Below are 14187 nucleotides of genomic sequence, written 5' to 3'. Positions count from 1 at the left end.
AGAGGAGTGGAGGCGGCCTGAAGAAAGAGGCATTGGCTAAAGGACTGGACTTTTGGGGGAGTTGTTTGGGGTTGTGTGCACTGTTGTAAATAGTAAATTATGTATAATAAACGTGTGTGGGTTGAACCATTGCTGTCCGTCTGCCTGTGTCTGGGCCAGCTTCCACAAGAGATATATTACAAATGCACAATATAATTGTTTTTTATATTTCTCTGATGTGTGGACTAAGGCAGCACATTGCATGGCTTACAGTCCAGTGTCTTGGCTACAATGATTATTGTTATACAGGACACATATATTTTACTATTAAATGGTACTGATATTTTTATTTTTCAATTACTAGGGGGCTCCAAACCCACAACATTTTTATAATATTAAAGTGTTACACTCTGAGACTCAAACAAATAAGCTCTAATAAATACTGTATTATTCTATAATGACTCCTAAAAGATTCTTAGTTAAGTTCTGTATTATTTACAATGACTTAAGCAGCTGGTGGACTGTCAATTCCGAATTTGCTCCGTTTGACTCTGAGGGTGGACTGGACGTGTTCCTAAGCAAGGACCACAAGAGGCCATTTCCAAGCTCGTACCCAGTAATGAGCTGTGGCCCCAGGAGTCTCAAATAAATAAAGCAGGTTTAGGAATGCCATGTGCAAGTTTGATACCACAACAGCAAAATGATAATCTAATTATTTGCTACCTATAGGTTTTGACAGCAAATACAACACACACAAGGGCCTCTTGGACAAACACAACTGCTTTTTGGTTCTATGAACTCATTCACAGTCCCATTCCGTGCTAGTGGAGGAAACTGAAACAAACGCCTAGTGCTTTATTTTGATTACCACCAGGGGCGCTGCACAATGGCTGACCCTGTGCTCTGCCTCCCGAGGGTCACACAAAAAGACAATTTCCCTCAGGGATTAACAAAGTATGTGAAATTTAAAAAAATGAAAAATAGTGGACGATGTTGCCTAAAACAATCTATACTCACTGAGCAGGAGTTCAAACAGTTGAAGTGATTTATCCAATAAAGAAAGAAGCCCCCAAAGTACAATTAAAATTTCACGTTTTTAATGAAGTGAGACAAATTGTCATTGCCATATACTCTTTTTCTAAAAGGCAGACTTAATATTTTAGAATTTTTCTAAACAAACGTACATTTTTCTCTCTATGTTTATTTGGTTTTAACTCGAGCAGAAATAAAAAGAAAACCTTGTACATTAGTCACATGGGATCACACTACAACATCATTTTTACTCTTCAGCGAGCCATGTGTCACTTTTATTTTCATTATCCATTTTAGCTTTGTCTGCTTTTTTGCAACTAATTCTAAAAAGTTAAGATAGCTGGATGATTGTAAAAGCAGATTAATTGTACAGGTAACAAGGTGCCTGTACCCAAGCCCAGTCCATCGGTTTTGTTTTGGTGGATGTCTACTAATTTTATCGCTTGTTTACTGCAAATCATTGAGCTCAAACACAGAATAACGCATTGGCATCAACTTGGGCAGTTCTAAATGGGTAACAGCATAAAGTCAGACAGATAATAATAATTCATTACATTTATATAGCGCTTTTCTCAGTACTCAAAACACTATCCACACAGGGAGGAACCGGGAAGCGAACCCACAATCTCCTTACTGCAAAGCAGCAGCATTACCACTGTGCCACATCTATCTATCTATTGATCTATTTGATCCTGCCTACTATACTAAAATAAATCTATCTATCTATCTATTTGATCCTGCCTACTATATTAAAATAAATCTATCTATCTATCTTTCTATCTAATTGATCCTGCCTACTATACTAAAATAAATCTATCTATAACAAATTACATATAGCACTTTTCACAGTACTCAATGCACTATCCACACAGAGAGGAACCGAACCCACAATCTCATTACTGTAAAGCAGCAGCACTACCACTCTGCCATCCGTGACCATATCTATCTGTCTCTCTATCTATCTATTTGATCCTGCCTACTTTACTAAAATAAATCTATCTATCTATCTGATCCTGCCTACTTTACTAAAATAAATCTATCTATCTATCTATCTATCTATCTATCTATCTATCTATCTGATCCTGCCTACTATACTAAAATAAATCTATCTATCTATCTATCTATAATAAATTACATTTATATATAGCGCAAATCATTGAGCTCAAACACAGAATAACGCATTGGCATCAACCTGGACAGTTCTAAATGGGCAACAGCATAAAGTCAGACAGATAATAATTCATTACATTTATATAGTGCTTTTCTTAGTACTCAAAGCGCTATCTACACAGGGAGGAACCGGGAAGCAAACCCACAATCTGCCACAGTCTCCTTACTGGAAAGCAGCAGCATTACCACTGTGCCACATCTATCTATTGATTGATCTATTTGATCCTGCCTACTATACTAAAATAAATCTATCTATCTATCTATCTATCTATCTATCTATCTATCTATCTATCTATCTATCTATCTATCTGATCCTGCCTACTATACTAAAATAAATCTATCTATTTGATCCTGCCTACTATACTAAAATAAATCTATCTATCTATCTATCTAATTGATCCTGCCTACTATACTAAAATAAATCTATCTATCTATAATAAATTACATATAGCGCTTTTCACAGTACTCAAAGCACTAGCCACAGAGGGAGGAACCGAACCCACAATCTCCTTACTGTAAAGCAGCAGCACTACCACTCTGCCATGTGTGACCATAGCTATCTACCTATCTATCTATCTATCTGATCCTGCCTACTTTACTAAAATAAATCTATCTATCTGATCCTGCCTACTATACTAAAATAAATCTATCTATCTATCTATAATAAATTACATTTATATATAGCGCAAATCATTGAGCTCAAACACAGAATAACGCATTGGCATCAACCTGGGCAGTTCTAAATGGGCAACAGCATAAAGTCAGACAGATAATAATAATTCATTACATTTATATAGCGCTTTTCTTAGTACTCAAAGTGCTATCTACACAGGAAGGAAACGGGAAGCGAACCCACAATCTTCCACAGTCTCCTTACTGCAAAGGCAGCAGCACTACCACTGCACCACCTGTGAGATGCTGAGTAACCTATAAATACAACACTATATTAACAATAGGTGGTCTAATCCCTGACTGAGGCCACACTCTTCCACCTTCAATTTCGTTGTTCCTTTGTAAAAGTGACAATGACAATAAAGATTATCTCTCTCATTTCTTATGCTGTTAACGGCCATGACGTTGTGTGACTTGAGCTACTCACTCAGCCTTTACCATTACACTCAAGGTTTAAATAGTTACTACTATTGTGCAATATTTAAAACTCAAAGACGTGTTTACTTTAACATGTCAATCAGACACCAATCAAATGCCCAAAGGTTCAAAAGAGCATTTACAAGTCACCCACATCGACCTCACAGCAGATAAAAGCAAAAAAATGCAAGGAATCATCTGAGATAACTTTGTAGTGAGCGAAGACCTCAAACAGCACTTCCTGACTAAGTTGGAGAACAGCCATCTCTTCATAGGCCTTCCTTCCATTAGTTGCTCTTTATGAAACTCATATGACAATTGCCACATCATTCGGGTAACTGACTGTCATGTGGAATAGGAAACTTCAGAAAAGAAACCACAGAATTCTACTTTTCCCCTCAGGTTGTCATGAAATTACAGGCAAAGGTTCAAGTTTCATTTCCTTCAGGAACAAGCAGAGAGAAGCATGATGGCATCGGCACTCTGTCAAGGATATACAGCACAGTCTCAATATGTGAAAGGCCAACCAGTCAGATAGATAGATAGATAGATAGATACTTTAATGAGATGATGTCCAACATCAGGGACATGTCCACGTTCCACAATCCATGAACAGAGACAGGGAACACTACATGATGAATGGAAAGTGCAAGACGTAAGATTAAAGGCTACTAAACATACAAACCCTGTGTCTTTCTATCTCGATCTTTGAAAAAGGCTCTGGTTTCCTTACAACAGCACATGTCTATCTAACACCACTTCTTCAGCTAGTGCACTCTTTTAATAACCGAAAATCTGACCTCTCTCCAAGGAGAACTGGAAATAATTATTCAATTATCTCCACCATATACCGTATGTGGAGGCTTCCCCCTTAACCTTTGGTGAATTTAATGTTCTTCAAAATGGAGGTGCGGCATTTCTCCATTCAATTTAGCAGCAGCCTAAAATTAGCACCAATAATTACAGCGACTTGGGTTACTAATCGGAGTTGAGCAAGCCCTGTAATCAAATGACTGTAAATAACTCAATGAAGCCACATCAGTCTGTTCTATCCTGATGCTGCCCCACCAAAAGATGCTTACTGACATATATATATACCCCACCTCGCAGCTATCAAGAACAGGCCGGCAGATGAAAGTCAAGAGAAAAATAAAATGTCACAAAAACAAAGGTTGCAAAATCAGCATTTGGCACAACAAAAAAAATTACAGAACATCCAACTGTGACCAACGACAACAGTAGTTCAATTAGAAAAGCATTTAGAAACTTAAACATACACACACATACAGATATTTATATACATGTACATACACACACACACACACATATATATACTGTACATACATACATACATACATAGCCTATGCAGGCTTAAAATGGATATCCAAATAATAAAAAAGACTTTATAACCAACACTTTCCAAATCCCACCTTATGAATCCCACCCCCCTTACAACCTCCCCCTCCACCCCCACCTGCTATATATTGCCTATGATTTCTGTATGTCTAATCATTTTACTGATGGCACCTGATACCTTGTCGAAAGCCTAGGAATTAAAAACTATTTTAAGATAGGGGACTCATCTTCTCCCTTTGTGGATCTCTAGCTACAAACATGCAAATCGTATCACAGACCTTTGTATCCACTGTAACAATAGCACCTACTTGCACCCGAACCAGCACAGACTCACACGGAGGCACATATAAAAATCAAATAAATGTTTATTTTTCTTCAGCTGGAGGGTACGTCTTCCCCGTAATCCCTCCAGCCACAACACAGTCCCAAACAAAGCACTAAACACAACCAAAACACGCCCTTCTGGCACCACCACTCCTCCCTTGAAGCTTCGCCCTCCTCCTCCTCCCGACTCTGGCCGCTGAGTGGTGGTGGTGGTGGTGGCTTGCCCCTTTTATTGCCCACCCAGAAGTGTTCCAGGTGCTTGACCACCTGGTTCCACTTGCACTTTCGGGTGGGCTGAAGATTTGTCCAGCAGGGCTCCGGGACCCATGCAGCTCCCCTGGCCGCCGCCACCCCAGATCTCAACAGGGCTGTGGAGGACTCCATCTCTCATGGAGCCCTGCAGGAAACTGAGGCACCATCGTCAGCCAGGGAGGCTGCCACCAAGCGTCCCGGAGGGGATATTGGGGAGGGAGAGAGAGAGAGAGAGAGAGAGAGAGAGAGGAAAGGCACGATAGATAGATAGATAGATAAGATAGATAGATAGATAGATAGATAGATAGATAGATAGATAGATAGATAGATAGATAGATAGATAGATAGATAGATAGATAGATAGATAGATAGATAGATAGATAGATAGATAGATACTTTATTAATCCCAAGGGGAAATTCACAATAGTCCATGGTTGCTCCCCCGGGACATACGTTGAAGGGGCGTCCCGGCTGGTCATGGGCTCCGGCCGTCCGCCACACCACATATACATACATACACACACACACACACATATATTTATTTATATATACATACACATATACACACACACACAAACACCTCTATATACATATACGTACTGTCACACATTCACACCAGAGGGTCATCTTCTGGGCTCACTAAAGCAAGTAATGCCACCCCAGGAAGAGAGGGGGCACTGCTGCCACTTATAGACTTGTCTCATTCTTCAATCACTGCCTTGGAGAAAGCACTCCTTGAGGGCACCGAACTGAGAGTAGCCTCTCCCCTTCTGGTCTGCAGCATGTAAAATCAGAGTGCCCACGGAGGATGGCGTTGCATTTTGATGTGGACCCATCTTTTGTGCTAATTCAAGTCTGAAACCCATTTCCCCAAATGGCCGACTCATAGGACTATTCTCTGTTTAAAACTGCACGTTAAAGTGCTTCATTTTCGTTGCTTTTTTGTTCTGATTAAAATGGGGCTTTATTGCCCAGTTGGCACCCAAGCATTCTATCTTGCCCTGCACCATCATTCCGCCCCACTACATACATATGTCACATATTTAACTTTAATTTCTAAGCGGTTACTTTTTTACGAAAATGACTTACAAATCACAAGTGTTTCATACAATAGTTTCCATAAAATTGTGCAACACAAATCTCAGAAGGTTAATTTACATAGTCAAGTTGCCAGTTTCAACCTGCCACTTTAGGGTTTTAAACAACATTTAGCATAGTTAACATTCATTAATTCTGCAGCAGGAAGATGGAAAGGTGAAGGGACTCACTCAGGGCAGACATGGAACCAAAGAGGGATTGACTAAAAAAGTCTTATATTTAAATGACCAATACCAAACTAAATTTATAACCTACCAACAAGTTGTAAAAGTTGTCTCTTTAACCTGCTTTACATATTTATTAATTCAGATGATCTCAACCTAGGTGATGTGCAGACATGTTCATCTCTATAATCCTTCAAACTATGATGTGCTTCTAATAGTGTTACCTATGGCCGAGAGGTAAATCCAAGAAGAATCCATTAAAGACCTTCACAACAGTCCCAGCTAAATTGCACAGAACTCCGCTGGAACACGCATATCATGAAGCACTTGAGGAGCCAGGCCTGAGAGTGGTCTGCACTGGTGGCCGACTGACCCACATAGTAAATATATGTAAACCTTGACAACAGAAACCCCCGCTTGAAACATAGAAAACAACTTCTTTAGCAGGCAAGAAACTGGAACTGTTACCAGAACTGAGGCAAATATGAACTACATATTGTGCGACTAACTTCTACACACATCTTCGGAACTTGTCTATAAAGCATGATCTCTTTCTCTCCTGTTTTGGAGTTGTCTCACAGTACGCTCACAAACCCTTTGCCCGAGATAGTTCTAGGTGACAAGATGTCATTTCAAAAATACTTTTGAGTTGAAGAGATGAAAACTCTGCCAGTTATTTGCATTTGCACACCAAACCGTCACCCTGCAAGTTCAGCCTTTTCAGTGCCAATCTAATGACTCTGCATTCCTACTGAGAGCCTTCAACATGTATGAGAGAATGACAAAGAGATGGAATGGATTATCTCGTATGAATGCAGACACTCTCTCCTATTTTGGACGTGTGCCACAGGAGAGATTGCAGGTAGATGTGGCGAGTAACCCCTGGTTAGTCGCTGTACAGCTGGAAATGATGAAATATGAAAACTCTGCCACTTGCTTACATGTGTGCATCAAACCATCACTCTGCAGGTTCAGCCTTTTAAGTGACATTTGATGCAGTGCTCAAAAAGATTTCCGCATCAACTGACTCTACATTCCTATTGGGAGCCTTCAACATTTACGTGGCAATGACAGATTTATCTGGAAAGGCATGAATGGAAGGAACAGATATCTGGAATGAATGCAGAGTGTATAGGCCACAGGGGTGTATGAAATCCAAACAGAAATGCTAACAGAATAGACAATACCAGGGGGAAGTGCCAAATATCCCTTTTATATGCTGGATGGAAGGTGGGACTGGCAAGACTGGAGCAGAAATACACTACATTCATTTGAGGGGCAGCAGAACAGACACTTATTGAAAAGTGTATCATCAAATCCAGGAGGACAAATGTAGATTTTGCCCTGGCTCTAGAACAGAGGATCAACTAATGACTCTTTATTTACGGGGTTACAAACATTTACCAATCAAGTCTAGATGAGCTCTCTGGATTTGCAAAAATTTAGGACTATGCACCGTACACCATGTCGTGGAAAGTACCTCAACTCATTAGTATGCATTTCAGAGGCACTGTTACTGTTTACTCAGCATTAAATCAAGTCAGTTTAATGCAGAATTTGGAATCTGAGAAAGGGGGGCATTTGGTTTTTTTTTTTTTTGTTTTTTCTGTCCTCCTGGCCATCGAACCTAACTTTATTCTTTGTTACTTAGTATTGCCTAAACTTGACAACAAAAACCTAATGAAGCTCTTGCTTAACAGAGTCTGGGCTCCTGTACTCATCTACGACTATAAGAATGAGAATACGAGTAACAAGCCACTGAAATGAGCTTCCTACACAGGTCTTCTGGACTCGCTTGATATGATAAAGCCAGCGACTCAACAAGACAAAAGGAACCAAGTGAAGTATATGAAACCACAATCATGCTAGTTCAGTTCCTACAAGTAAAAATACATCCATTTTCTAACCCACTGAATCTGAACACAGGGTCATGGGGGTCTGCTGGAGCCAATCCCAGCCAACACAGGGCAGGAACCAATCCCGGGCAGGGTGCCAACCCACCACAGGACACACACAAACAATAGGGCCAATTTAGAATTGCCAATCCACCTAAACAGCATGTGTTTGGACTGTGGGAGGAAACCGGAGCTCCCGGAGGAAACCCACGCACACACGGGGAGAACATGCAAAACCCACGCAGGGAGGACCCGGGAAGTGAACCCGGGGCCCCAGGTCTACAAACTGTGAGGCAGCAGCTCTACCCACTGCACCACCGTGCCACACACAAGAAAAAATACTTCCCAGAATTCACATCATACCATTTTTTAAAGAAAAGCATCATGATGGTTTGCTGGTCACTTTGGATAAAGGAGTCAGTGCTAAGGTGATATTTTCCTGTAAGAAGCAAAGCCAAGGATTAACCCAAAGTCAAAAGGAGAAGAACAAGCTTTTAGCAGAAAACATCCATCCATCCATCCATTATCCAACCCGCTATATCCTAACTACAGGGTTACGGGGGTTTGCTGGAGCCAATCCCAGCCAACACAGGGTGCAAGGCAGGAAACAAACCCCGGGCAGGGCGCCAGCCCACTGCAGAGCAAAAAACAGAAAAGTACAATACAGTGGAACCTCGGGTCACGACTGTAATTCGTTCCAAAACTCTGGTCGTAAACCGATTTGGTCATGAACCGAAGCAATTTCCCCCATAGGATTGTATGTAAATACAATTAATCCGTTCCAGACCATATGAACTGTATGTAAATATTTTTTTTTTTAAATTTTTTAAGCACAAATATAGTTAATTAAACCATAGAATGCACAGCGTAATGGTAAACTAAATGTAAAAACATTGAATAACACTGAGAAAACCTTGAACAACAGAGAAAACTAACACTGCAATAGTTCGCGCTATAGCGCTATTAACTGCCTGCTAAAAACACTTTTTTTTTTAATGAGTTTTAAGCACAGGGAAAAAAATTGAACATTTCAAAAAATCTGCAATTTAATAAACCACCAAGAAAAGTAACATTGCAACAATGCACGCTACGAACCGATCGCTGTAAACAGAAGTGAAAACAAAATCAAGCCCAATGCATTCTTTAACTGCCTTCTCTACCTTATTAGTCCAGCCCTCTCTCTCCCTCCCTCCTCCCACAAAGGGCCAACTTATCAGCTTGCTAAGGCTAAACAGCAAGAGGAGCACCAGTGGCTCCACTAGTTAAACAGGCTTCTCTGTAACTCAGAGGCCGTGGGTTCAAAACCCACTCAGGGCAGTAAAAGAAGATAGAGGGGAGGACATATAGATAGGATGGAGAGATAGTTAGTTGGAAGGATAGATAGGTAGATTGAGGTTAGGGATGGAGATTGAGGTAGGGAGGAGAAATGGAAGAGGAAGGGGGGATGAAGATAGAGAGGAGGGGGATAGAGATAGACACAGGGAAGAGGAGGAGGGATGAAGATAGGAATAGGAAGGATAAAGATAGGTAGGAGGAGGGATGAAGATAGAAATAGGAAGGATAAAGATAGGTAGGAGGAGGGATGAAGATAGAAATAGGAAGGATAAAGATAGGTAGGAGGAGGGATGAAGATAGAAATAGGAAGGATAAAGATAGGTAGGAGGAGGGATGAAGATAGAAATAGGAAGGATAAAGATAGGTAGGAGGAGGGATGAAGATAGAAATAGGAAGGATAAAGATAGGTAGGAGGAGGGATGAAGATAGAAATAGGAAGGATAAAGATAGGTAGGAGGAGGGATGAAGATAGAAATAGGAAGGATAAAGATAGGTAGGAGGAGGGATGAAGATAGAAATAGGAAGGATAAAGATAGGTAGGAGGAGGGATGAAGATAGAAATAGGAAGGATAAAGATAGGTAGGAGGAGGGATGAAGATAGAAATAGGAAGGATAAAGATAGGTAGGAGGAGGGATGAAGATAGAAATAGGAAGGATAAAGATAGGTAGGAGGAGGGATGAAGATAGAAATAGGAAGGATAAAGATAGGTAGGAGGAGGGATGAAGATAGAAATAGGAAGGATAAAGATAGGTAGGAGGAGGGATGAAGATAGACACAGGGAAGAGGAGGAGATAGAGACAGGTAGGAGGAGGGATGAAGATAGAGAGGAGGGGATAGAGATAGAGACAGGTAGGAGGAGGGATGAAGATAGAGAGGAGGGGATAGAGATAGAGACAGGTAGGAGGAGGGATGAAGATAGAGAGGAGGGGATAGAGATAGAGACAGGTAGGAGGAGGGATGAAGATAGAGAGGAGGGGATAGAGATAGAGACAGGTAGGAGGAGGGATGAAGATAGAGAGGAGGGGATAGAGATAGAGACAGGTAGGAGGAGGGATGAAGATAGAGAGGAGGGGATAGAGATAGAGACAGGTAGGACGAGTGATGAAGAGAGGAGGAGACAGAGACAGGTAGGAGGAGGGATGAAGATAGAGAGGAGGGGATAGAGATAGAGACAGGTAGGACGAGTGATGAAGAGAGGAGGAGACAGAGACAGGTAGGAGGAGATAGAGACAGGTAGGAGGAGGGATGAAGATAGAGAGGAGGGGATAGAGATAGAGACAGGTAGGAGGAGGGATGAAGATAGAGAGGAGGGGATAGAGATAGAGACAGGTAGGAGGAGTGATGAAGATAGAGAGGAGGAGATAGAGACAGGTAGGAGGAGTGATGAAGATAGAGAGGAGGAGATAGAGACAGGTAGGAGGAGATAGAGACAGGTAGGAGGAGGGATGAAGATAGACACAGGGAAGAGGAGGAGATAGAGACAGGTAGGAGGAGGGATGAAGATAGAGAGGAGGGGATAGAGATAGAGACAGGTAGGACGAGTGATGAAGAGAGGAGGAGACAGAGACAGGTAGGAGGAGATAGAGACAGGTAGGAGGAGGGATGAAGATAGAGAGGAGGGGATAGAGATAGAGACAGGTAGGACGAGTGATGAAGAGAGGAGGAGACAGAGACAGGTAGGAGGAGATAGAGACAGGTAGGAGGAGGGATGAAGATAGAGAGGAGGGGATAGAGATAGAGACAGGTAGGACGAGTGATGAAGAGAGGAGGAGACAGAGACAGGTAGGAGGAGATAGAGACAGGTAGGAGGAGGGATGAAGATAGAGAGAAGGGGATAGAGATAGAGACAGGTAGGACGAGTGATGAAGAGAGGAGGAGACAGAGACAGGTAGGAGGAGGGATGAAGATAGAGAGGAGGGGATAGAGATAGAGACAGGTAGGAGGAGTGATGAAGAGAGGAGGAGATAGAGACAGGTAGGAGGAGTGATGAAGAGAGGAGGAGATAGAGACAGGTAGGAGGAGGGATGAAGATAGAGAGGAGGGGATAGAGATAGAGACAGGTAGGAGGAGGGATGAAGATAGAGAGGAGGGGATAGAGATAGAGACAGGTAGGAGGAGGGATGAAGATAGAGAGGAGGGGATAGAGATAGAGACAGGTAGGAGGAGGGATGAAGATAGAGAGGAGGGGATAGAGATAGAGACAGGTAGGAGGAGGGATGAAGATAGAGAGGAGGGGATAGAGATAGAGACAGGTAGGAGGAGGGATGAAGATAGACACAGGGAAGAGGAGGAGATAGAGACAGGTAGGAGGAGGGATGAAGATAGAGAGGAGGGGATAGAGATAGAGACAGGTAGGAGGAGGGATGAAGATAGACACAGGGAAGAGGAGGAGATAGAGACAGGTAGGAGGAGGGATGAAGATAGAGAGGAGGGGATAGAGATAGAGACAGGTAGGAGGAGGGATGAAGAGAGGAGGAGATAGAGACAGGTAGGAGGAGGGATGAAGATAGAGAGGAGGGGATAGAGATAGAGACAGGTAGGAGGAGGGATGAAGATAGAGAGGAGGGGATAGAGATAGAGACAGGTAGGAGGAGGGATGAAGATAGAGAGGAGGGGATAGAGATAGAGATAGAGACAGGTAGGAGGAGGGATGAAGATAGAGAGGAGGGGATAGAGATAGAGACAGGTAGGAGGAGATAGAGACAGGTAGGAGGAGTGATGAAGATAGACACAGGGAAGAGGAGGAGATAGAGACAGGTAGGAGGAGGGATGAAGATAGAGAGGAGGGGATAGAGATAGAGACAGGTAGGAGGAGGGATGAAGATAGACACAGGGAAGAGGAGGAGATAGAGACAGGTAGGAGGAGGGATGAAGATAGAGAGGAGGGGATAGAGATAGAGACAGGTAGGAGGAGGGATGAAGAGAGGAGGAGATAGAGACAGGTAGGAGGAGGGATGAAGATAGAGAGGAGGGGATAGAGATAGAGACAGGTAGGAGGAGGGATGAAGATAGAGACAGGTAGGAGGAGGGATGAAGATAGAGAGGAGGGGATAGAGATAGAGATAGAGACAGGTAGGAGGAGATAGAGACAGGTAGGAGGAGTGATGAAGATAGAGAGGAGGGGATAGAGATAGAGACAGGTAGGAGGAGGGATGAAGATAGAGAGGAGGGGATAGAGATAGAGACAGGTAGGAGGAGGGATGAAGATAGAGAGGAGGGGATAGAGATAGAGACAGGTAGGACGAGTGATGAAGAGAGGAGGAGACAGAGACAGGTAGGAGGAGATAGAGACAGGTAGGAGGAGGGATGAAGATAGAGAGGAGGGGATAGAGATAGAGACAGGTAGGAGGAGGGATGAAGATAGAGAGGAGGGGATAGAGATAGAGACAGGTAGGAGGAGATAGAGACAGGTAGGAGGAGTGATGAAGATAGAGAGGAGGGGATAGAGATAGAGACAGGTAGGAGGAGGGATGAAGATAGAGAGGAGGGGATAGAGATAGAGACAGGTAGGACGAGTGATGAAGAGAGGAGGAGACAGAGACAGGTAGGAGGAGATAGAGACAGGTAGGAGGAGGGATGAAGATAGAGAGGAGGGGATAGAGATAGAGACAGGTAGGACGAGTGATGAAGAGAGGAGGAGACAGAGACAGGTAGGAGGAGATAGAGACAGGTAGGAGGAGTGATGAAGATAGAGAGGAGGAGATAGAGACAGGTAGGAGGAGTGATGAAGATAGAGAGGAGGAGATAGAGACAGGTAGGAGGAGGGATGAAGATAGACACAGGGAAGAGGAGGAGATAGACACAGGGAAGAGGAGGAGATAGAGACAGGTAGGAGGAGATGGAGATAGAGATAGAGACAGGTAGGAGGAGGGATGAAGATAGAGAGGAGGGGATAGAGATAGAGACAGGTAGGAGGAGGGATGAAGATAGAGAGGAGGGGATAGAGATAGAGACAGGTAGGAGGAGTGATGAAGATAGAGAGGAGGAGATAGAGACAGGTAGGAGGAGGGATGAAGATAGACACAGGGAAGAGGAGGAGATAGAGACAGGTAGGAGGAGGGATGAAGATAGACACAGGGAAGAGGAGGAGATAGAGACAGGTAGGAGGAGATAGAGACAGGTAGGAGGAGGGATGAAGATAGACACAGGGAAGAGGAGGAGATAGAGACAGGTAGGAGGAGTGATGAAGATAGAGAGGAGGAGATAGAGACAGGTAGGAGGAGATAGAGACAGGAAGGAGGAGGGATGAAGATAGACACAGGGAAGAGGAGGAGATAGAGACAGGTAGGAGGAGATAGAGACAGGTAGGAGGAGATAGAGACAGGTAGGAGGAGGGATGAAGATAGACACAGGGAAGAGGAGGAGATAGAGACAGGTAGGAGGAGGGATGAAGATAGAGAGGAGGGGATAGAGATAGAGACAGGTAGGACGAGTGATGAAGAGAGGAGGAGACAGAGACAGGTAGGAGGAGATAGAGACAGGTAGGAGGAGG

General features: G+C 43.0%; 2 protein-coding genes and 1 long non-coding RNA gene across 13 annotated transcripts in view; 1 reads left to right on the top strand and 2 right to left on the bottom strand.

The window, feature by feature from the left end:
- LOC114669201 (breakpoint cluster region protein-like) overlaps positions 1–14187 on the bottom strand; it is a 407369-nt gene that overhangs the window by 132177 nt on the left and 261005 nt on the right. The gene's annotated exons all lie outside the window — the stretch shown is intronic.
- specc1la (sperm antigen with calponin homology and coiled-coil domains 1-like a) overlaps positions 1–14187 on the bottom strand; it is a 284094-nt gene that overhangs the window by 237130 nt on the left and 32777 nt on the right. The window lies entirely within an intron of this gene.
- LOC127526246 (uncharacterized) lies at positions 9885–14167 on the top strand. Of its 5 annotated transcripts, none has more exons than XR_007933899.1 (5): positions 9885–10496; positions 11129–11227; positions 11948–12333; positions 13694–13795; positions 14020–14167. It is a non-coding gene; the product is annotated as an uncharacterized LOC127526246 (long non-coding RNA). The 5 variants fall into 5 exon arrangements; XR_007933900.1 differs by lacking the exon at positions 9885–10496 and adding an exon at positions 10842–11066; XR_007933901.1 differs by lacking the exon at positions 9885–10496 and having other exon boundaries at positions 10842–11179.

Source organism: Erpetoichthys calabaricus, chromosome 18 (assembly GCF_900747795.2).
Source record: "Erpetoichthys calabaricus chromosome 18, fErpCal1.3, whole genome shotgun sequence".
NCBI lineage: Eukaryota > Metazoa > Chordata > Cladistia > Polypteriformes > Polypteridae > Erpetoichthys > Erpetoichthys calabaricus.
Note: the sequence above shows the minus strand (reverse complement) of the source record. Positions and strands in the feature narration are given on the sequence as shown.